Below are 22,585 nucleotides of genomic sequence, written 5' to 3' on the forward strand. Positions count from 1 at the left end.
TATTCATTAGATTCCCACTCCCTCTGCTCCCCATATTCACCATTTTCTGTTTCTTCTTGTATCTCTGACCTTCCACCTGGGACCAATTGCTTTCTGCTTCTCATAGCACTTTTTCTCTCTCTTATGGAAGGCTGCGGAGGAAGAGAAGATGCACTTCATTTCCTGAAGCCAACTCCCAAAATTCAGCTTTCTTCCTAAGACCAGGAAAAAGATAAGGATGTCTACTCTCGCCACCTCTGTTCTTCAGGGCTGCCAAGACAAATCAATGTGGGAAAGGATAGTCTTCTGAACAAATGGTGCTGGAACACTGAATATCCACAAGCAGAGGAATGAAGTTGGACCCTTACCTCACACTGGAGTTTTTAGTCACAGAAATTAGGAAAGAAAAAGAAAATAAGAGGCATTCAAATTGGAAAGGAAAAGGTAAAACTATCTCTATTCACAATGAAATGATCTTATAGGAAGATACTTCAAAAAGTTCACAGAAAGATCTATATTATTTTTAAATTTGTTTTTCCATGAACTTTCTGAAGTACCCTTCTATGTAGAAAATCCCAAGAAATCCATAAAATAACTAGTAGAGCTGATAAAAGTGTTCAGCAAGGTTGCAGGATACAAGACAGATATACGAAAACCAATTGTACTCCTATGTACTAGCAGTGAACAACCCAATGACGAAATTCAGAAAACAGTTCCCATTCATAATGGCATCAAAAAGAATAATATATTTAGAATAAATTTTTAAAAAGAAGTGCAAGACTCATACACTGAAAACTTCAAAATATCATTGAAAGAAATTAAAGAAGACAAATAAATGGAGAGACATGCTGTGTTCATGGGTTGGAAGACCTAATATTGTTAAGATGACAATTCTTAAGCTCATCTACAGATTCAATACAATTTCTATCAAAATTCCAGCTGCCTTTTTTGAAATGAAAAAGCAGATCCTTAATTTCATATGGAAATGCAAGAATAGCCAAAATAATATAGAAAAAGATCAAAGTTGGAGGTCTCACACTTCCTGATTTCAAAACTTACCAGAAAGCTATAGTAATCAAGTCTGAGTGCTACTGGTGGAAGGACAGATACACAGATCATGGAATAGAATTGAAAGTCCAGAAATAAACACATACATTATGGGAAACTGATTTTAGACAAGGGTGCCAAGACAAATCAGCGGCAGAAAGAATAGTCTTTTCACCAAATGGTTCTGGAAGAACTGAATATCCATAAGCAGAGGAATGAAGTTGGACCTTTACATCACACTATCTACAAAAATTAACTCAAAATGTTTTTTTTTTAAATTTAAAAAATTTTTTTTTTAAAGATGACCGGTAAGGGGATCTTAACCCTTGACTTGGTGTGGTCAGCACCACGCTCACCCAGTGAGCGAACTGGCCATCTGTATATGGGATCCGAACCCGGGGCCTTGGTGTTATCAGCACCACACTCTCCTGAGTGAGCCACGGGCCGGCCCAACTCAAAATGGTTAACAAATTGTAAGAGCCAAATGTGAGAGCTAAAACTATAAAAACTCTTAGAAGAAAACATAGGAGTAGATCTTCATGACCTTAGGTGAGGCAATGGTTTTGTACATGAGACATGTACAAAAGCGTGAATAACCAAAGAAAATAACAGATATATTTGACTTCATCAAAAGTAAATTTTTGTGCTTCAAAGGTGTCTGAGAACAGAGACAAGGGGAAACGGCCTCTGAACTGAGAAGGAACTTTGAGAGCAAAATATGAAGCAGGCAACTCCATACAGTTTAACAGAGTTTTCTAATGGTTAACTTCCATACAGGAAGGATCAGGAGGGTACTGATCCAGATGTCCATGCAGCCGCATGTCACACCATTCAGAGGGAAGTAGGGGTTTATAAACGAACTTAGGGACAAAAGGGAGTATGTTTACTATGATATATCTAAAGTTTGTGATATATCTAAAGTCTTTGTTTAACTTAAGGGCACTACCTGTGTCAACAGGAAAGCTTTGATCTTTATTTTAGGTGAGTCTAGCTTTTCAGTCTTAACTATGCTTGCCTTACTTCAGATTAATGGATAACTTAGTAAAAAGCCTATGAAGGCCATAGGAAGGGAAAGTAAAGCTGAAGGAACCCAAAGATGGAGTTGCATTCCCACAAAAGGGCACTCCAAACAAAGCTAAAAAAAACAAGCCATAGAATGGGAGAAAATATTTGCAAATCATATATCTGATAAGGGACTTACCATAATGCAATAATAAAACTCATAACACAACAATAAAAAATGGGTAAAGGATATAGCTATTTCTTCAACGAAGATATACAATTGACTTATTCACACCTGAAAAGATGCTTGATATCATCAGCCACCAGGGAAATGCAAATCAAAACTACAGTGAACTTATATGAGGTCCCTAGATCAGTCAAATTCATAGAGACAGAAAGTAGAATGTGGGTTTCCAGGGGATGGGGGAGGAGAGAATGGGGGTTCATTGCGTAATGGGGACAGAGTTTCAGTTTAGGATAATGAAAAAGTTCCAGAGATGGACAGTGGTGATGGTGCATGACAATATGAGTGTACTTTATGCCAGTGAACTGTACGCTTACAAATGATTTAAAATGGTCAATTTCATGCCGTGTATATTATACCACCAAAAAAATCTCCACTTTTCTCCCACTAGAATGGCTAGAATGAAAAAGACAGAAAATAAAAAGTGTTGGCAAGGATATACAGAAATTGGGATCACATTGCTGATGTGACTGTAAATGTTGCAGCCACTTTGGAAACAGCTTGGCAGTTCCTCAAAAGGTTAATCATGGAGTTACCATGCGATAGCAATTCTACTCTTAGGTATATATCAAGGAGAAATGAACATATACACACATGTTTAGAGCAGCATTATTCATAATAACTGAAAACTGGAGCTGAAGGAGCTCCCTTGTCCAGGCCCAGAACAACCTGAGGAACCTGCCACGGTGGTTGAGGGCAGCAGGGCTGGGAGCAGCGTCTGGTGTGGGGGTGCCTGGCAGTGTCACCTGTTGTCAGGATGGATCTGCAGGACATGGAAGCATTCCTTGGGGCTCTCCGGATGCTACCAGGGAAGGAGAACGGACATAAGAATAGGCTTCCTGCAGCTTGTAGAGTGTGTCCCCAGCAGCAGTCAACAATCATTCCACCAATACCCAGGAGCAAAATTAGCACCACTAAACTTTCACTTCCAGTTCTGCACAATATATCACCCCTGAGCTCCCAGGCATGGGGAGCTCTCAGGCAGGACTCAGGAATTCCTGCAAGTTCCAGCTCTGTCTGCCACTGGAACCAGTAACAAGGCCCCTCTGGGGATGGTCAGCTCCTCTGGCTGCATGTCTGAGAGTGAATACCCCCAAGCCATGGGGGTTAGGGAATGGGAGGGTATTTCTACTTCCACATATAGATTGTTCTTATTGTGAGTGAGACATTGGCCTAAGAGTCATGGCTACCATTTTCTGAGCACTAACCAGGTACCAGATTCTGCACTTCATGAGCCTGCTGACAGCACAGGAGCCCATGGCTCCTGCTTCTCCCAGTGACCCCACTCCTGACACTGGACACCATCTCCTTCCACTTGGGGGGGAAGCTGCTTCTTGATGTGGCCGATCTCTGCATGGCCCCCTCTTCCCTATTGGGCTCCTCAGGTTTCCCATCATGTGCGATACAGTCAGTCCCTCTGTTTCAGGTACACAGGTGGTTTTGAGTATTCTGCTTAGATGCTGTATTAGATTCTTGTGGCTGCTAGAACAAATTGCCACAAACTCAGGTATCTTGAAACAATAGAAATGTATTCTCTCCTGGAGGCTGGAAGTCTGAAATCAAGGGGTCAGGCAAGTCTGTGCTCCCTCCACCAGCTCTGGGGGAAAGTCTGTTTCTTGCCTCTCTGCCAGCTTCTGGTGGTTGATGACAGTGCTTGGTGCTCCTTGGCTTGTGGCTGCATTGCTCCAATCTCTTCCTCCATATTCACATGGCTTCGTCCTCTGTGTACATGTGTTGGATCTCCCTTTTCCTGTCTGGAATAAAGACACTTGGAATGACATTTACATCCCACCTGGATAATCCAGGATTATCTCCTCATCTCAAGATCTTGATGTCATCTGCAAAGACTCTTTTTCCAAATAAGGTACATTTGCAAGTTCCAGGGATCAGGACTTGATATCTTGGGGCAGGGATCAGGCTCCTGCAGATGCCAACTGAAATGTTGGCCAAGCCAAGACTCCAGTCCTCATCTTCCCGCCTCCAAACTCTCCGCCCTTTGCCGTTGGCAGGGATGGGAGGCTCACCAAACCTTCCATCCCCTATCGGTTAGGTGGCCCCCAGTGGCTCTCTGGGAAAGGCCTGTGGATGGAAGTGGTGAGGGCAAATTCCGAGCTGAAATGCAGAAGAGCTGGCCCATGTGCCTGTGGCCATCTCTTCTCCAGCCATGTGCTCCTGGTGGTTCAGCCACAGATGGTGGCACCTGTCAGCCTGGGTCCCTAGTGACTGTGTGGAGTAGATGCCACCCTACCCCAGGCATGGACCTGCACTGGGTGAACAAGAAACGAATCGTGGCTATGTCAAGCCCCTGAGATTTGGGGGTTGACTGCTTACCTCAGGGTCACCTAGTCTGTCCTGCTGGATCTAATCACAAGCACTTTGAGCTATTACCTTTGGCCACTGCTCATCCCATTGTGGCAGAATTTCCCAGTGTGTCTTTGGGTTGCAAATCAGTTCAGACAATGCTACACTCTATGCTGCCCACCCCCCCACCCTCCACCTTTGGAAATTCTCAACACACAGTACACGGAAAGGTCATCTACGGCCTCAAGCCCTCTGTGCTGAGACAGCTGTTGGGGAGTGACTCCTCTTCAAGATTTGAGAGCCAATCCCTCTGTCCACTAGTCCTCACGCCACCCTTCTCCCAGTGACTCCAGGGATCCATTCTGTTGCACCTCTCTTTCCCATTTTTGCCCACCAGTGAGCAAAGCACAACCCTCCCCTCACCCCACCGCACTGTTGTCCACATAGATCTGTGGACGTCATTGCTCTTGAATCAACATCCACAAATTCTTCAGCTCCCTTTAAGAGGTGGAATCTATTTGATACCTCTTAAGTCTAGGTCGGCCAAAGCCAACATGACGTAAGCATAAATTGAGAAAGCACTTGCATGTTGGGCTTGTCCTCTCTTGCTGAATGTGGAACCCTAAGTCCACCTTGTCAATGGCCCAGCTAGCCTGCTGGAGGGTGACAGGCTACTCAGAGGAGAGCTGAGACCTCCTGGCTAACAGCCAATCAACTATCAGACATGTAAACAAGGCTATTCCAGACCACACAGCTGCCATTGACCACCTGCCTGGCACAGACACTTGAGGGAGAGCTTGACAGAGATGGGCCAAACTGGCCCAGACCAGAAGAACCCACGGGACTGTGACCGAAATAAAAGTGGTTGTTTTAAGACTGGTGTGGCTTGAATGTGGTTTGTTGCAGTGTGTTAGTCCGTTTCTGTTGCTTATCACAGGATACCTGAAACTGGGTAATTTATAAAGAAGTAAAATTTACTTCTTACAGTTTTGGAGGCTGAGAAGTCTAAAGTCCTGGGAACACATCTGGTGAGGGCCTTCTTGGGGGTCATGACTCTATAGTGATGCAGCGTGTCACGTGGCGAATGGGCTGAGCAAGAGAGCTAACCTGCTCACTCACTCTCCTGATAAAGCCATCAGAAGCCACATTCTCACCTGTCCACAATCAAACCTCAGAACTAACCTGCACCTTCACACATTTTGTGTTCTGTCCTTTCTTCTTGATAAAACAGAGGTGTCGCCCTCTCCCGCCCAAGTCAGTACCTCCACCTGTGCCTGGTCCACCTTCTCCTGCCCAATCCTGAACCCTTCCACTAGGGACTGATTTGTGCCCCCCCAAAACTCATCTGTTGAAACCCTAACCTCCAGTGTGGCTGTATCTGAGACAGGCTCTTTAGGAGGTCATTAGGGTTAAACGAGAGTGTAAGGATCATAATCCGATAGGACTGGTGGCCTTATGAGAAGAGAAGGATCTCTCTGTCTTTGCCTTTTGAGCTGTCAAAGGAAAAAAATTACAACAAATTTAAACATCTCAACTGGACTTATTACAATTCTAGAATTGGGCAACACCTCATTCCATAAAGTAAAGTAAGAGTTCCAATGAGCTGAGCAGACGAGGTTGGTTTTATAGACAGAAAAGGCTGAAAAAGCAGAAACAAGAACAAAAGGCGGATTGGTTATTTCAAAGTTTCTTTCCTTGTAAGGTGGGACAGGGAGACAGAACAATAGAAAACTACAGGTTACTTCAGGCTACCCTTTTAGAGTGAGGATTAAAGCAGGAGGAACTTCGTTATCAGGCCTATTGAAGATTAAAACCAGCTTGTCTGGGAAATTGGCTGTTATCTCTTTCTCCTGATTTCTCAGAAGGTTAGACCACAGCCTGAATGATGTGGAACTTAGCGGGCGGGGGTGACACCATTTTTGTTTTTAGTCTGGTCTGTTGGGGCCTAGTGCAGGAGCTTATTCCAAAACAATGGCCTCCTATAATTTTATTTAACAGAGCACACAGCGAGAGGCGACCATCTGTAAGTCAGGAGAGGACCCTCACCAGAACCTGACTGTGCTGGCACCCTGATCTCAGACTTCCAGCCTCCAGAACTATGAGAAATATGTACTAGTCAGTGTTCTCCAGAGAAACAGAATCAATAGGACACATGTAGCTACATAAGAGATTTATTATGGGACTTGGCTCACATGATTATGGAGCCCCAAAGTCCCAGAATCTGCCACCTGCAAGCTGGAGAACTGGGAATGCTGGTGGTGTCATTTAGTCCGAGTCTGAAGGCCTGAGAACCAGGGGGTGGGCTGGGGGATCCTGGCCCTCACCACTGGCACCCCTCCATTCTGTCTCCTCCACGTCTCTGGGCTCTGTCTGCCTCCCTCTGTGGCTCCTGCTCCTTGTCCACCCTCCTGGGCCTACAGAAACCCTCATCCATTTCTCTACACCTGCTCTTGTCCCCCAGTGGGCCATGTTCCAGCATCTTCAAAAAGGCAACTGTCATGTCAATACCCTGCTTAAAACCCATTCACAGCTTCCCACTGTTCTTAGGATAAAAGCCAAATGCCCTCGATGGGTCCTGTAAGATTTGGCCCCTGCCTCATACTGTTCTCTCCCCATCCCAGCCCTGGCCCATGATGGCTGCTGCCCTGTGCTCGGCTCCTCCAGGACACCTGCTCACCACGGGGTCCTCTTGCCTGGCCTAGAATTGTGTGCATGCACACATGCGTGTATAAGGACACACACACACACACACACACACACACACACACACACACACACACACACACACACACACCTGCCTAACTCCTACCCACCCTCAAGATCCCAGCTTAAGTGTCACTACCTGGTAAGTGTCTCCCCTGCAGGCTCCCTCGGTTTCCCCATTAAGCTCTTTCAGCACCTGCGCCTTGTGTAACGAGTATCCCAAGTGCGATTAGTCAATCACACAATTAGTCATGAGCTACTGCCATCCTCATTCCCCTCATTCCCACCCCCTTTGCTCAGCACCGTCATTCCAGAGCCAGGAACAGTGCCTGGCCCACAACAGGCCTTCAATACATATTACTGAAGGGACAAAGGCTCTGAGAAGTCCTGCTGTAAAGACATCTCTTTAACCTCATCTCACCCGGAGTTTCACCAACCTTACTTGGCAGTGGAACCCTTCTTTCCATGAAGCCCTGTCACTACTCTGAGGATCGGGTAGAGAAACACTAGACCAAAGTTTTAGCAGGTCCCATCGCCATCCAAATTGTGCTTCCCATGGTCTCTAATTTCAATAGCTCCAAGACACCAGGATGCAACGTAGATTGGTGAAACAGTGGACTTGGGAGCGAGTCAGGAGATGCCTCCTTGGCCCTCAAACTACAGTGCTAGGGCTCTGCCTGGCATCGCATGAGAGACTCCTGAGCAATGTGGAAAAAGTGGCTTCCCAACTGCTCACGTGTCACACCCGAGGTCCCACCTGAGCATGGAAGACAGAGAAGGACCCACTTTATCTAGGACATGACTAGCCTTTCGAGGTGGACAAACTATCCACCTTGCAGCAGAAACCTGGGCCCTTAGGAAGTGCCCAGAGCAGAGTGTAGGAAGCTCGCACCATTGATCTCTCCAGCCAGGAAACAGATTGGGTGCAGAGCAGTGGCAGAAGGCTTCTGCTCCCTGCCAGGGCCACCAGCTGAGATATCATTTACTCAGTTCTTTTGCTTCTAATTGTCACAGCCCCCAGGGAGGTGGGACAGGGATGAGCTGAAAGAAATCATCCTCTCCCGCCCCAGGGAGCACTTCCTCCAGGCTGAAGGAACTTGGATGGTAAGTTTCATGAGAGACATTACTCATCATTAAATAAAGTCACAGGGCCATTTCCCCCCACTGGGATGCTTACAGACAGCAGGAGGCTAGCCATCTGGGTGTCATCAGGCTCTCCCCACCCCACCCAATCTTCCTGCTGCCTACTTTGGTTGACCACATGTCATCAAGCTGAATTCCAGGGACAGAAGGCAGGTGGGTGTCTTTGCCCAGGGCATTGGGCAGAAAGGGAACCCCAAGCAGCCAGGCTCACCCAGCAGGGTGCTGCTTTGCTTCTCATGGATCTGTTACCTCACTTCCCCTCAGTGATGGAGCCACAAAGGATTACTCAAAGCCCATCTCTTCTGAGCAGTGAGAAGCCCTGAAGTGGTTAATTTCCCCAGAATCCTCAAGTGAGAGGCATCCCTTCCTTGGGAAATTAACCCCGAATTGGGGTTCTCTTCCTGCATTTATATTTCAGACCAGGAAGTTACAAGAAGAGAACATAGGTGGGGTTATAGTTTAACAATACAGGCTGATAACTTTCAGTGAAACAAGTCAGATGACATTCCATAAGACAATTTAAGTGATCCACCAACAAAAGCTTGAACTTAGCAAACACGCCCTTCTTACAGCAATTTCTCAGCATCTTTTCATTTTAATCAGTAACTTGTCTGTCCTTGAGCCAGCAATCTTGATGTGCCACAAATCTTTATGTTACACCAGAGACTTCATAGCCTGAGGAAAATTTCCAGTCTTCTGCAAGGTCAATATTTGAAACTGCAAGGCCCTGTGAAGTACATTTGCTTTAAGAATCCTCTACAGCAGGGGACTCTTCCCATCATGAGCAGGGCAGCATGGCCAGAGGTCCTGCCCACCAGGCTTCCAAAGGTCATACAAGCATGGGCACTGTGAGGCCTGGTGACCCTTTCTAGTTGAGGGTCTCTGCACAGCAAGCCCTGGGGGTGGGCCCCACAAAGCACGGGGGCACAGGGATTTCAAGCCATTCATGTTGGAAACAGGGTGAGGCAAGGTGAGGATTCTGCCTCTGACTGCATGCACAGAAGTGGGCAGTGTGTCACATGTGGTGTGGTGTGTCACACACGGTGTAGGTGTGTCACACATGGTGTAGGTGTGTAGCACATGGTATGGGCAGCAGTCAACAGACATGCCTCGTGTAGGCTTCTCAAAGAGAAATGAAGCAGGACACCAGTTAAAGGTGGTGGAGATGGATTTTATTCAGTATGTAGCCACAGGGGAGAGAGCAGAGCTCAGTTCTGAACACAGCCAAGACAGCCGAGATAATAGCCAATGAGTAGCCGGAGGGGTCAGTGGATGGAAAATTACTAAGAGGAGAAATTCCAGGGAAGAGAGATTCCTGCTGAACTAACCTAACAGGATTCTTGCTAAAGGCAGGCCAAGGACCTAGGCATGAAAGGGGAAATGTCCAATGAGATATCAAGGGTGATCAGAAGTCAAGGGTCTGGGGGTGACCTAGCAGGATTCTTTGATAAGTCTGGCTTAGGCAGTCCAAGGAAATCTGAAATTTGCGTAGATTCCATTAGAAGACAAATGCTTACCAGTGTGCAGCAGGGAGCACCCAAGACTCCTGAGGGACTTTCAGAGCTCAGAGCTGCTCTCACCCCAGCCCTTGCAGCTGGGCTTGCTCATGGTGACCGTCTCATAAGAGGACAGAACTTGGATGTGGTCTGTGGTTCTCCAAGACCAGTCCTGCTGCAGGAAGGAAGGACACACCCAGCTCCCAACCGTCCTCGTCTGTGCTACGTGCTCGTCATGTCACTTACTCTGGCACACATTACATCTTTGCAGGGAGGCAGTATTCAAGGACAGTGTTCAAGGATCAGCTGTCCCTCCCAGGGCTCCCTATGCATTAGAGCTTAACGTCTACCAGAAACCTGCAAATAGCAAATTTCCTTTCCTAACAGGACAAAGATCCCTTTTCTTCAGAATATTAAAAAAAAAGACACCTGAACTGTATTAGAGTAATCTCCTCTTCAGTGACTTAGTTGATAATATCTCACACTGGGAAAAAATACCTCCAAGATGAAAATCAAGTGTTCTATGTAATCTGAATCAAAACAACTGCAAAATGCTGCCTGCCGCTGGGCTGTCCCCTCAGATAGCATCACTCCCTCCTGCCCCTGCACTTCTGTTGACCTTTAGCCCTTTGGCAGAAGAGCTCAAGTTTAACTGTGAACTTGAGGAAAGGGAGGGAGGCAGCCACCAGCCCTGGGGTCTGGGCTCTGGCTGGAAGGCCTCTCAGCCTTGTCTGCAAAACTAAATGTGCTTTGAATGTAATCATCAGGAAAGAAGAAATGGAACAAGGTCTGGAAATGAGATTTCCTGCCTGTGGTTTGACTCACGGCTGTCTGTCTCTAAATCTACCCCAAGGACATTCATTCTGCTGTGGCAGGGCTCGCCTCTGGAGCCCCAGACACCCCCATCGGGGAAGAGAAGGTTATCCGGGATGCAGAAGGGAAGCAGGTGCAGCCGCGCACCCCCGCCGAGGAGAGGAGCCTGCTCGCAGGGGCCACCCGACTGCCCGACAATCACCGCAGCGGTGGTGCAATCTGGGTTTGGGAATGTACGGTACCCAAAGCACGTTTGCATTCAGTCTGGCCTCTCTCCCTGAAGCTGTCTTAATGAGGAACTATGGAACTCAGAAATCCTCACAGTCTCTATCTTTCTTTGGTAATGCTAAAAACGAATAATTCAAGGCAACCGATCAACCCATCTGCCCAGGACTGAGGCATTCTCAGGCCTTGGGATTTTCATTATTAAAATGAGAAAGTTCTGGGGCCAGCCTGTGGCTCAGTCGGGACAGTGTGGTGCTGATAACAGCAAGGCCATGGGTTCGGATCCCTATATAGGAATGGCCGGTTAGCTCACTGGGTGAGGGTGGTGCTGACAACACCAAGTCAAGGGTTAAGATCCCCTTACCGGTCACCTTTAAAAAAAAAAAAAAGCCAGGAAGTTCTAGGCAAACCTAAAGTTGTTGCCACACTGTGCTTAGTAGAATTTGTGTCCAGCAGGAGGGAAGAAAGACAAGGGCTGGGCTGATTCCAGGGACCTGTCAGGAATCCAGGAGAATTCCCTTACGGCGCTCAGAGAGGATGATGAACTTTCTCTAGACCCCATTTTGTAATTAGTGGAGTCAGGCTTGGAACCTGGTTTTCCAATTCACCTCAAGGGATCACTTTAATTGCAAAGTTTTATTTTAAGGTGTTCAAACCCTAGAGCCCCTTACTCAAAGTGTGGTCCTCTGACCAGATCTCCTGGGAAACTGTTGGGAACACACAATCTCCAACCCCAACCTGAACCTACGTCGTATTTGACTCCCAGGGGATTCATAGACAAGAGCAGACAGGGGAAACCTGCTCCACAGATGGGGGTAGAAACGGAGAAGGTGCTGGAGCCGTCGCTGACATTGCTTAAAGCCACACAAAAAAATGGTGCATATACCTGTGAGAAGCCTGCCCAAGCGCTAACCAAAATAGCCAGACCCTACACTTTGGTAGAGTTTTAGCAAGTTTCCAAGGGCGTGTGTCTGAATAAAACTGTGTATTTGAATAAAAAGATGTGTCTTTGTATAAAACTAGGAAAACAAATCAATTATTTCATACATGACAGAAATCTTTTAAAATGTGATATTTAAAAAAAAAAAAAGCCACAGCCACATAGTGTATGATGTCATACAATGAAATGTCCCTAATAGGTAAATCCAGAGACAGAAAGCAGATGGGGAGGAATGGAGAGGTCTGTTTAATGGGTTTCCTTTGGGATGATGAGAAAGTTCTGGCCCTCGATAGAGGTGATGGTTGCACAACACTGTGAATGTACTTCATACTACTGAATTATATACTTTAAAATGGTTAAAATAGTAAATTTTATGTTGTATGTATTATGTCAATTTTTTTTTTAAAAGATGACCAGTAAGGGGATCTTAACCCTTGACTTGGTGTTGTCGGCACCACACTCACCCAGTGAGATAACCGGCCATACCTATATGGGATCCGAACTCATGGCCTTGGTGTTATCAGCACCACACTCTCCTGAGTGAGCCACAAGCTGGCCCATTATGTCAATTTTTTAAATGAATAGGAGAAGCTGTCATAGTGGTGAGGGCTGAGGGACCCTGACCAAGTCCAGAAGCTGCAGATGAGAGTGAATTGCAAAGGAAGCTGATGCCCGGGCCAGGCCCAGGGCAGTCTCTGCAGGTGGGTCAGAATGTCAGTGTTTTTTAAAAAGCTTCACAGGTCGCTCTCCCCCTAAGATGGGGTAAAAGGCAAGTTTGTTCATTTTCAGGTCTATTTAACATTGCTGGCATTTCCACCAGTGATTAAGACAAGAAAGAAGAATAAAAGGCCTCCTGTGGCTACAATCACAAAGATAATAACAGGTGTTGATGAAGATATCGACAGATTAGAACCATCATACACAACTGCTGGGAATGTAAAATGGTGCCGCTGCTTTTGGAAACAGTCTGGAAGTTCCTCAAAATGTTAAACGTAGAGCTAACCCATGACCCAGCAATTCCACTCTTAGTTTTATACCCAAGAAAAGTGAAAACATACACAAATGTTCATAGCAGCACTATACATAATAACCAAAAAGTGGGGAAAAATGAAATGTCCACCAGTGGATGAATGGATAAATAAAATGTGGTGTATTCATATGAGAGAATATTATTCAGCTATAAAAATCGGTGAAGTACTGACACATGCTACAACATGGATGAACCTAGAAAACATGATGCTCAGTGAAAGAAGCCAGACACAGAAGGCCACGTGTCGTGTGATCCCATTTGCGTGAAATATCCAGAACAGGCAGCTCTACAGATCAGTGATTGCTCAGGGCTGGGGAGATGGGGGAAGGGTACATGGGAGTAACTCCTTGGGGGTACCAAGCTTTTTGGGGGGTGATGAAACTGTTTTAAACCTGATTGTGGTGATGGTTGCATGACTGCAAATATGCTAAAACCTATTTTAACTGGGTGATTTACATGATGTGTGAATTATATCTCAATAAAAAATGTTGTTTGAAAAGCACCATATTGGAAAGGAGGAAATTGTCTTTTTTTCACCGATGATCTGTGTATCTAGAAAACTTCTAGGAATTTGCCAAAAACCTACAAGAACAAATCAGTAAATGTAGCAGCTATTCCAGATACAAGGGCAATATATAAAAACATTTCTATATGCTGACGATAAGCAATGGGAACATGAAATTTTGAACATACCGTTTACACCAACATTTTTAAGGCACACAATAACTAAAGACATATATAATAAAATACTTGCAAATCCGCTGTGCCGGGGTTTCTGTGCCTGGGCACGGCTGGCATCGTGGGCGGGACGGTTCTCTGCCGGGGCGTCCTGGGCGCTGCAGGACGTTGAGCAGCACCCCCGGCCTGTGGCCTGTGCCACTAAATCCCAGTAGCAGCCCCGCCCCCCAGCTGTGCAGCTGTGACAACCAAAAATGGCTCCAGGCATCGCCAAGTGTCCCCTAGAGGAGAGGGCAAGACGAAACCTCTCCGGTTGGCAATGGCTCCTGCTGAGTCTGTAGAACACGCCGCCCGCCCTTGGCCCCTGGCTTCGCGCGGGAGCTCGGGCTCCGGCTTCCCTGTGCCCCCTGCCCCCACCCCGCGTGTCCGCTGTTCCCAGATCCGGGGCTGTCCCCCGCCCATCCAGGCCCAGATCTCTGGGATAAAGCCCACCCTGGGCCAGTCCGCGCCAGCAGCTCTAGGCGAGACTCCGACCCCCGGAAGCCACAGAAAATGCCAGAAGCCGAAGTGCCCAGCTCTCCCAGTCTCGGGCCCTCTGTCTGACATTTCAGGAGGTCGATGTCACCCTCTCCCTCCCCCGGGAGCACTCAGGGCCTCCCTCATGAGGGGAGGGAAGAGGGAGCTTCAGCCTCTGTTCCGTTATCCTTTAAAATGCCAGAACTCCGCATTGACAGAGCTAACGGTGCCGCCAAGGAGGCTGAACAGGAAACGAGGTCCTCCTGGAGCAGAACCCAGGAGGCAGGTGGCGGCCCCCGCGTCCCCCGGGCGCTGCGAGGCGGTGCTCGCGATGCCGGTTCACAGGCTGGGAGCTGGTGGCGGGCGGAGGACAGGAGGGAGGCGCTGGCCTCAGCCCAGCACTGGACAGGCGTGTCCACTCCCCGCGATTCTCTCCTGGTGACCTTGGTATCCCCAACCCGCCCCCTGACTTTGGGGTCCTGAGGGGCAACCAATCTGAGATTCTGCACGTCCCTTTGATGTAGAACGGTTTCCTTCCCCTCCCGACCCCTTGACCAGGCCACCTGGCCCCCGAGTCCCTTCTGCATCCCACCACCCCTCCCAGGCTTCGTCCAGGCTGTGGCCCCCACAGGGTCAGGCCTGCTTGATCTCTTACTTCCCATTTTCCAAGGTTGGGGGTGGGCACAGAGCTGGCCCCAGTCACCACTGTGACTCACAGGCCTCCTGGCTGCATCTGATCTCAAGAAAACGGCTTCCTGAGAGAGGAAAATGGTCACCTTGCCCTGGGGAGAACCGTCTGGGGCTGGTCTTCTAACAAATTTTTTGTATTTTCTGAAATGCAAAACCCCTGAACACACAGCCTCTCATGGGGTCTCCTTACCAGGACTTCACAGAGGCCTGTCTGATAGGCCTGCCCCCAAACCCTCCTTTAAGTTCACAGCCTACCTCCAGGGTTGTGGCAAACTTTCTGCAGAGGGCCAGAGAGTATTTAAGGCTTTTCCAGCCAGATGGTCTCTGTGGCAACTATTTAACTCTCCATTGTAGTTCTAAAGCAGCCGTAGACAATATGTAAGTGAATAATTGTGGCTTTGTTCCAATAAAACTTTATTTATAAAAACACACAGAGGGCCAGATTTGGTCCCACTTTAGTCACCTTAACTGACAGAAGTACACTCCCATTTCTGCAGTTTTCTCCACCCCAACTTCTCCCTCTCTACCACCTCGGTTGCAAAATGCAAATATGCCACAGAATCTGCCATCCCCAAAACAAAACAAAGCCACTCTTCCTAGAGGCCACCTCCTTCCAGCCACCTTCAATCCTTGGCTTCACACTGCTGATTCAAAGGCCCGCCGCCCACTCTCTCAGCCTCCTCCGGTGGGCTTTAGCCCTCTCCTCGCCTTCTCTGAACCCCTCTGTCAAGGTCCTGTGCAGAATCCTATAACCACTGTTGCAGGAGGTGGTGTGTGTGTCCAGGCCATGAGCCCAATGGGGCGGGTGGAGAGGTTCAGAGCGTGAGGAAGTAAAAGGAGGAAAACCTTGCTTAGCATTTCAAAATATTTACTTGCCTTATGTACAGCCCTAGAAAAAGCAAGGGCACAATTGCCAAGGAGGCTTGGCTTTGCCCTCAGAGATCTGTCGGTTTGCGGAATAACTGATAGTGACTCCCAGGAATCCCATAGGTGATACATGTCCCATTTTGTCGTTGCCAGGACCACTGGGTTGCAGGAAATGTACAATTCATGTCTCCTAAATCCATGAATTTGCACAGTGGTAGCTTCGTGGTCTTTGCCTCATATCTGTACCTGAACCCAAGCCCCTCGTGGGCTTTCCTCATCCAGTGTCATTTCCTCATGAAGCACAAGCAAGAGGGCCCTTAACTCCATGCTGCGGCTCCTCGGCTCCATTTTCAGCGTCTGCATCTCAACATCTGTGATGAAACCACGAAGCGGGAGAGCTGGGGGCACTTCAGGAGACCCCGCTCCTCCCACTTGACAGGTGGATCATCCTGGTCGGTGAACAGCTTGGAGCACGTGCCCCCAACAAATGTCTCTGTTTGTGAGTTATGTCCACATTCTGTAGTACTGATACGTACTTTGTGAAGCATACAGAAAGAGAAAATCTTAAAGGACTATGGAGGTGAAACAAATTGTTTTTATTACTTATTTTGGTTTTGATTTGGTGGCTGACTGGCGCAGGGATCCGAACCCTTGACCTTGGTGTTATCAGCACCGTGCTCTAACCTGAGTGAGCTAACCAGCCAGCCCTAATTTCTGCTGTTGCACCCAGGCATGTGCAATAAAAAATTAAATCCCCTTTGACATTTTTCTAAGTTTCTATTATATACAAACCATAGCTTCATACACATTTTAAAGTGTTATCCTTTTAAAACAATATCTGCCAAAATATGACTATAGAACATATTTTACTTAAACCTTGTGAGTTTGATTCATAACGTGTAAATATTTAGACAGATGTCCTGTGGCCTCCATTTGTCCTTTCGCCCCGAGCTGCACATCCAGAATTTACACACGGGCCCCAGCTTGGGTTTTCCAGTTCTTAAAATGGGTAAGAATCCCTCCAGGGCTCGTGTTTGTCAGGGTTGGGGGACTGAAAGTGGAGGGTCCCTCTGGTCCCCCTTTGAGTGCTGACATCAGCCCCTCTAAGATTCTCAGTTGCAGAAAGATGGAATTTCCAGCATGTGGGCCTGGGCTGAGCCTCCTGTAGATTTCTGACCACAAATGGCACCTCATAAGGTGGTAGCCTCAGAATGTCCTCCTTCCTCCCAGGGTCTTGCCTCCACCCCTGCTCCCACTGGCTTCTTATTGCAGGATGCCACGTGCTGCTGCCCTGCTGTGAAGACAAGTTCAGTGTGGGGCATGGGGCAGCACTGCCCGCTCAGAAGTCCCTTGCTACTTTCTGTCAGACCCTGCCATTCTGTTTCAGAGGGCAGAGTGGCCATCAGTAACAAAACATTCTCTCACCTCCTTTTTCCTATAGTTGGTGGGAATTTCTCTCAGATCTCCTTGGTGACTAATGATACTGAGATGTTGTGGTCTTCATGAGGAGGTGACAGGTTGTCAGGTCACCATTCCACAGATGGTTAACCCAGTGGTGACTGTAATAGGCAAGTCTCCTTGGGTGGCAAATGACAGAAACCCAACTCAAACTTGTTCACACAAGAAGGAACATTTATTGAATCTCAGAACTGCAGGAAGGGCAAGGGTGTGTTTGGGTCCCAGAAAGGGTGGACTCGGGGGCTGGAATCCTGTCCAGACTCCATTCCCTCTTCATGGAGGCTTAGCCACTCGGATGGGCTGTAACCACGTGATTTAAAACTGCTGGTCTTCCTCAAACAACTGCAGACAGATCTACCATATGACCCAGCTATCCCACTGCTGGGAATATACCCAGAGGAATGGAAATCATCAAGCCGAAGGTATACCTGTTCTCCAGTGTTCATCGCAGCACTCTTTACAATAGCCAAGAGTTGGAACCAGCCCAAATGTCCATCATCAGATGAGTGGATACGGAAATGTGGTACATCTACACAATGGAATACTACTCCGCTATAAAAACAAATGAAATACTGCCATTTGCAAGGACATGGATGGACCTAGAGAGAATTATATTAAGTGAAACGAGTCAGGCACAGAAAGAGAAATATCACATGTTCTCACTTATTTGTGGAAGCTAAAAATAAATAAATAAATACAAAAATAAATGGGGGGGGGAGGGAGGGAAGAAGACACAACAATCACAATTCCTTGAAATTGATACGACAAGTGAACAGAAAGGAGGTTGTTGGGAGGGTGGGGGCAAAGGGAGGAGGTTTTGGTAATGGGCCACAATAATCAACCACATTGTATATTGACAAAATAAAATTAAAAATTAAAAAATAAATTAATTAATTAAAAAAAATAAAAAACCTGCTGGCCCGCACACAAGGGCTTCCTGTGACACATTGAGCTGCACCACTTAGTTCTAATCCCAAATCTACTGAGGCACAGGCATAGCCTGTCACCCAGGGGTCAGGGTGATTGGCAGCCCCCCTAAACCCCTTAAGGGAAGGAGTTTGCCCAGAGCTGGTACTGTTCTAGGAAGGAAGGGAGGTGGGCAGACAGTATAGCCAGCGCTCTCCACCCTGCCCCGCGTAGCGCTCTTCCTCACGGTTGCCACCTGTCCTCCCAGGCCCATCTGCCATTTCTGCCTGAAGCCTGGCCAGTTTGCCTGGTTAAAACTAGTGTATTTCCAGGAGAGTGATGACATCACAGAACAGGGGTTCCAGGAGGCTGGGGTGCCCAGCACTCGTGCCTTCTTTAGAACATGGAGAGCCGTTAGCCAGGAGGGGCTGGTGTGTAGTTGGTGAGGAAGAGGAGGCTCTTACCCCAAATGGCCTTGTTCTACAGGTCCTCACAGAAAGCCCTGGGCTGCCTGGGGCTGGAGAGGGATGGGACAGAGGTAAGCTTCAGAAGGGCAGTGGGAATACACCTGCTGGAACCCCTGTCCTATACGAGGGGACCCCCAAGAGGGGCTTACTGGGCAGGGATGGGGCTCTCTGCTTGCCAAGGCTCAGCAACGCCTGTCTCTGAGGGAATCCACTCAGTCAGGGTGGGTAGGGTTGCATAAGACATACTCATACTAAACGATTATTTGTCTAAAATTCTAATTTAACTGAATGTGATGTCATTTTATTTGATAAATCTGGCAACTCAAGATGGGGAGATGAGAAAAGGAAAAGAATGGCCCCAGGTTAGGCTGGTGTGAAGTGAGCCTTAGCAGACAGAACAAGAGACCGGAGAGGAAACACACCCACCAGAAAGCCATCTTGTCCAAGCAGAAGCTGCCTGACATCTGAAGGCAGTGGACGGAGGAAGCCAGGACTTTGCCGTCAGCAACATACACCTCATTTAAGGAGGACACACACCCCCACTGACAGAAACAGCCTCAGTCTTGTTTTCATGGCATGGACCATTTTGAAGCCTACAGGCCAGTTAAATAGATTCTCCCTCAGTTTGGCTTTGTCCTATGTGTCCCCAGGATAGACACAGGCTATGCATCCTTGGCCACCACACTACATACAGGAGGTGTGTCCTTCTTGAGGTATCACATCTGGAGGCCCACAATGTCCTTCTGTCCCTCATTGGTGATGTTAACATTGATGTCAAGGTCAAAATACTTTCTGGTTTCTCTACTGTATAATTACTGTTTTTCCTGTGCAACTAGTGAGTGATCTGTGGGGAGACTCTATAAGACCGTGGACATACCCAGTTCTTCACCAAGCTTCCTACCACCTCAGACGTAGCATCCAGTGATGATTCTTGTTCAGACAAATCTATGATAGTTACAGAATGGTGACTTTTCCAACTTCATGACGGCCTGTAAGTCAGCATTTTATTGTCAGGAAGAGCTCCCTGCTGCATCCTGTTATGTATCTGTTTGAAAACAGGTATCCACACAAAAATTTGTACATTAATGTTCACAGTAGCATTATTCATAATAGCCCAAAAGTGGAAACAACCCAAATGTCCATCAAGTGATGAATGTACAAACAAATAGTGGAATGGCCATACAATGGAATACTATTCAGGCACAGAAAGGAATAAAGTATCAACACAAGCTACAACTTGGATGACCCTGAAAACATTAAGCAAAGTGAAATAAGCCAGACAGAAAAAGCCATATATTTTGTGACTTCATGTATATGAAATATCCAGAACAGACAAATCCATAGAGACAGAAAGTAGATTAGAGGTTGCCAGGGACCGGAGGGAGGAGGAATGAGGTACGACTGCTAATGGGTGCAGGGTTTCATTTTGGGCTGATGAAAATGTTCAAAAATTGACTCTGGTGGTAGTTTCACAATTCTGCAAATATACTAAAAACTTTTGAATTGTACTCTTCAAGTGAATTAATTGTATGATATGTGAGTTATATGTTATGAATTATATCTCAATAAAGCTGTTACAAAAAAATATCATTCCAGATTTAGCCAGTCAGTGCCTCTCTGAGCTAACTCTTGTGGCCGTTTGACATGCCCCAATCCATATTTTGAGTACTTCCTTACTTTCTGGTGCAACAATTCTGACTTATCTCATACCCTTTCCTGCTCCACCTGGGAACCTCAGTCATGTTCTCAGGAGTCCTGGTTCGCTGTGGTGGGAATTGTGAAACCAAGATCTGGGCATTATTCCATTTAATCATCACAATGACCATATTAGGTAGGTATTAGCATATCTTTGTCTTACAAATGAGGCAAAAAGAGGTTAAGTATGTTGTCTAATGTCACAGAGCAGCCCAGCCTTTGAAATCAAGCAGTGTGAATCCAAAGCCCTTACACACACACACACACACACACACACACACACACACACACACACACACACACACACACACACACACACACACACACACACACACACACACACACACACACACACACACACACACACACACACACTAAACGAGAAGGTTATTTCTACAGCCAGCCCACCAGGGACTGCACAAGGCAGGGTATACCGTTGGAGAAAACCAGTGTCGTGTGTCTGGAGGTGTGGGGCTGGGGAAGAGATTAGCACCCAGTGTCCTGGCCCTCCTTCTGAAAGAACATGCTCAAATACACACACATACACACACACACACACACACACACGCTGGTGAAGCACAGTGTTCATTAATCTCCTTTGCAAACCTCACTCTCCTCCCATTACCCCAATGCTGGCTGTAGCTGGGTGCCCATTACAGGAGGACCTGCAGATGAAACAAGATTGGCCTTGATTTTTAACTGTTGAAGCTGGGAAATGAGTTTATGGAGGCTCATGATACTATTCGCTCTCTTTTTGTAAATGTTTACAATTTTTTATGATAAAACAATTTATAATAAATAAGAGGAAAAGGACTGGAAACAGCCAGGTGGTGAGCAGCGAGTGTATGAGGATATTTGACTACTGTGTCCAGATTCCCCAGGCTCTCAGAGAAGACCAGCAGAAAGCCTGTGGACCCTAATAACCACGGCCCTCAACTGCACCTTCTCCCCTCTGCAGAAGAAGAGGGCACTCATCTCCTCAGTCAGCTGTCTCCTTGTCATCAGTCAGGCCAGCATCATCAGTTGCTGTGACTTGGCCAAGGTGCTGCACCAGGAGGACTTCGATGGGTTTGAGGGCTACTCCCTGAGTGACTGTGAGTGCCATTTCCTCAGTCTCTCTTCTCCTCTTTCCTCATCATGCCCCATGTGGCCATCTTTCTCTCTGTCTCATTCATCTTTCAAAGCTGTTAGGTTTGGAAAGATGGAGGAAAGGGAGACCCAAGCCAGGCACTAGTTCAGCCAAGGTTTATTCCACCAGCATGGAGGGGAGACTGAATCAGATCAGCTCCTGCCCCCATACAGACTAAAAAGGTTTTATAAGGTTTGAATTAGAAGAAGGGCTGAGAGAAACACCCTCACCCGTCCAAGGATGGACACGGAGACACGAGGTACAGCGAAGCAAGACTTTAATTATGGCCTTGCAAGGTTTGGGCATCTGATGGGCAGGCACACGGAAAAGGGCTGTAACAAGCAATTTATTTCCTAGTGAGCAAGTCCCCGCCCCTGCCTCCTCATTGGCTGAGTACTACAGGGTCACAATGTTCCCAGAAGATGTCTAAAAGTACCCCAATTTACTACCCCCTTGTAGGAAATGTCTTTGTGTGAGGGCTCAGGACAAGCCCACCAAAAAGGCCCACCTAAAACCCTGTGGAAGGAGAAACATTAGGAAATGAAGAGAACGATAAAGGGCTGGCAGGATCAGAACTCGTTACCATCTCAAGGACAACTTTATCCATTTGAAGCAGACAATTAAGGGCTGGTAACTCATTACCATATCGAGGACAACTTTATCTACTCAGTGACCCCCCCCAATGGGCTGGACCAGTCAGACAACTTTTGAGCTGGGCCTGAATTACTTCTGAAAATGAATCACTTGGATTATTTTCTTACAGGGCTTTGGGTGGTCATTTGTGCATAAGATTCTGTTTTGCAGAAACTCTGGTTTTTCTTGAAAAGCAAGGAGGTAGGGGGTGGAAAGTTGGTTAACATGAGATAGAGAGTGGCAAGGGGGAATGTTGGGCTGGTGGGATTGGGAGGACTAGAAAACGGCAACAAAGTAGCAACAGAGCCTCCATCTTGTGAACTCTACCCCTCCCCTCCACCTTGTTAAACTCTATCCTCCTACCCGCTCCCCCCTCCCTCCCCGGAAGACAGGAACTGGAAACTGAACCCTGCTCAATTCCTTACCATATATGGGCAAAAATCTCACCAACAGCCCTCCCCTATAAGTACCAGCTTATATCCACCCTGGGCGTGACTTCCCCGGCCCCACTCCCTGGCCCCACTCCCTTGCGGGGCTGTGAAACCTCCCGGGGAGTGCCCCCATTAAAGCCTACCCTAAATTTACTGCCTGGCTCCTGGTTTTCTTTGCTCCTGTTTGAGACT

Source organism: Cynocephalus volans, chromosome 12, assembly GCF_027409185.1.
Source record: "Cynocephalus volans isolate mCynVol1 chromosome 12, mCynVol1.pri, whole genome shotgun sequence".
Lineage (NCBI taxonomy): Eukaryota > Metazoa > Chordata > Mammalia > Dermoptera > Cynocephalidae > Cynocephalus > Cynocephalus volans.